This window comes from Exserohilum turcica (assembly GCF_000359705.1).
Source record: "Exserohilum turcica Et28A unplaced genomic scaffold SETTUscaffold_8, whole genome shotgun sequence".
NCBI lineage: Eukaryota > Fungi > Ascomycota > Dothideomycetes > Pleosporales > Pleosporaceae > Exserohilum > Exserohilum turcicum.
In genome coordinates, this window is record NW_007360299.1 from 1,395,880 (window position 1) to 1,398,910 (window position 3,031).

Below are 3,031 nucleotides of genomic sequence, written 5' to 3' on the forward strand. Positions count from 1 at the left end.
ACTATTACTACTATAAACTTTAGTAAGATAATATATAGCGCTTAAATAAATAAACTAAATAAAAATAGCTTCAATAGAGTTACTTTTATATACTAAAGATATACTTAAACAATAATAAAACAATAGTTAGAAGAAATTAGTATAAGAAAAAGCTAAGAAAGTTTTTTAAGTAGTTACTAACTACTTATTTATTCTTTTACTAGCTTTTAAGAATAAAGTAGACTTCTAAAAAGATAATAGTAAATCTAAAAGCATTGTACGCCTTAAATAAGCTTTTAAATTTCTTAATTTTGCTATATATTCAGTAACTTAGTTACGCTAATAATATATTAAAATATCTATTTAAATATTTTAAAAAGTTAGTAAAAGCTGGTTAAAATAGTAAAAATACTCTCTAGATTATTTAAATGTAAACGTTTTATTAAAACTCGCGCTATCAAAGTTTATTACTAAGTTAGCTAGTTAGTAAAATAATAATTAATATCAAAGTAAGCGCTAAGGAAAGTGTTTTTTATTTTGAGTGATAACTGATTTGCTTTAGTATTAGCTAAAAGCCTATGAAAGTATTAGTAGTTTAATTAAGTTAGTAGTAAGCTTGGTAGACTTACTATTGAGCTTAAAAGCTTTGGAGTATTAATTCAAACAAATTCCCAATAAGATACTATTTATATTATAAAAAAGAAATATAAGCTACTATAAAAAGCGTAGATATATACTATAATAGAAATAGTTGAAACAATATATACTATAAAACTATTTTCGTTAGAAACGGTAAAACTGCTCTATAAATAGAAACAATAGCCGCGGCTGTTTGTGTACTCATTTAAAGATTTTTATTAATATCTTTATTAACTTCTACGCGCTAATAATAGGTATAAAAAGCTTACTTTAAGTGCTTGCTGTAATAAAACGTAATTAACACGCCTGGTAATAATATATATAGATAACGTGGTTCACAAGTGAGTCGCTAACCCAAGCGAGTCGCTAACGCCCCACCACTACATCTACATCAACACGTTATTATAGTTTTTTATCACAGTTAATAAACTATTGCGATATACTAAATTAATTATTAGAATCGCTACTATTACTTGCACTATCTATCTCAACTACGTAGGTACGAGCGTTGTGTCTAGTCTGCTTGCAACGCCCGCACCGCCGCTCTCCTCGCACCCTCTTCGACGCACTCTCACCATCACCACGACTGCTACCTGCCTGTTTAGCTAATACTTCTTGTACTTCGCCTACAGTAAGAGTCTCTTCTGTCTGTACGTATCGCCGCTTGCGGCTTTTACGCTTATTTGACTTGTTAAAAGCCGCTTAAAGCGTACCTATTTCCTCTATTATAAGCGTTATTTTATGTGCTATTTGCTAGGCCCCCTTACTTAGCTGCGCGATCTGCTTAGTAAGTGAATTGGCAGAAGACCCACGGCGTTTTCTCACGCTCTCTTAAATAAGACTAATTTAAGACTCAACTTCGCGCGCGTTGCGTGGTGTCTGCGCCTGCTAGGCGGCTACCTGTTGCGGTGATTGTACAGGTGTCTGCACCACCACATCAAGCTTAGATAGCACAGCCTGTGGGTCGTGTGGGACTAGACTAGCGCCTCTAAAGCTAGCTTGGATATTCTCCTTCGTGATAGACTGCTTAAAAGCAGTCTTAAAGGCTGGTAGGAAGGTCTCTTTGCTGATATAGTGGGTGCGGTTGCATGCTAAGCCTGAAATAGCGTCGCCATACTTGCGCTTTAACGGCGAGAAGCAGGCGACGTCAAGGGGCTGCAATAGGTGAGACGAGTGCGCAGGCATGCAGAGAAGCACAATATTCTTCTCCTTGCAAAGATCTTGGAAATCGACAGAGCAGTAGCTCTTATAGCCATTAATAATAAGCAGTTGATACCTGCCCACAGTAGAGCTCTTTGTATAGGTATCAAAGTGCTCTAACTAGGCAAGACTAAGCTAATTATTCGTCTAGCTATTAGGACTGACTTCAAGAACCTAGTTGGCAGGCAAATCCTCAAACTAGACGTTGATAAGCACCTTGCCTGCAAAGACAACGAAGGGTGGTATTCAGCGACCCAACGCGCCCACGCCTTAGATCACAGTAACCCACTTACGGTTGCCTAGCTGTATCCGCTTTTTTTTCCTATATCCTTCTAATGCTATTATAACTAACTATAATAAAATCTTGCCTATTATAAAGCCAGTCTCGTTAAAGTTGTAGATATCGTCGTCCACAATACCCCACTTCTGCCTTGTCGCCTGGACTAAGTCAAACCAGCGCTGGATAGCCACTAGATCCTCGCAGGCGGCTCGCTGGTGATTATAGGGACGGCTCTAGCGCGTACGGAGCTTAGGAGTCCGCTTAACAAAGTTGTCAACCTAGTTCTTGCTAACAGGGTTGCTACCACGCTCCTCTAATAGTTTATTAGCTATTACTTAAACGTTAAGCTTTGTAGGCGCAAATCCTCGCGCAGACTCTTCAAGAATACGCTCAACTATAGCCTCCTCTTCTAGCTTATCTAGACGCTTTAATTTTAGCTCGCAGTTACGTTAAGGGCGCTTTCTAGCGCGTTATTTAGATAGAGTTCTTTGTAGGACGTTGTAGATAGTAGTAGCATAGTTTACACTCTAAACACGTTACGACTAGACGTTAAAAAGAGCAAGTTAAAGATTAGATTTAGAATATATTAATAGATAGTTGCGTTGTTGAGACATCACGCGTTATAGTGATGAAGTTGATGGGCTGGTGGGGCGTTAGCGACTCGCTTGGGTTAGCGACTCACTTGTGAACCACGTTATAGATTAATTAAAATTATTTAACGCACTTATACTATATCATAGTATAATAATATATATACTTCATAAGTTTTACTAACATAATAAAGCTTTTGAGTTAATAGCATAAGTAGTAAGAAAGATATATTATAAAAAAAGTAATATTTTATTTATGAAAAAAAAGCTAATATCAGTTACTTACTACTATTACTACTATTATAACTTACTACTACTATAAAACTCAAAATGGAATTATATA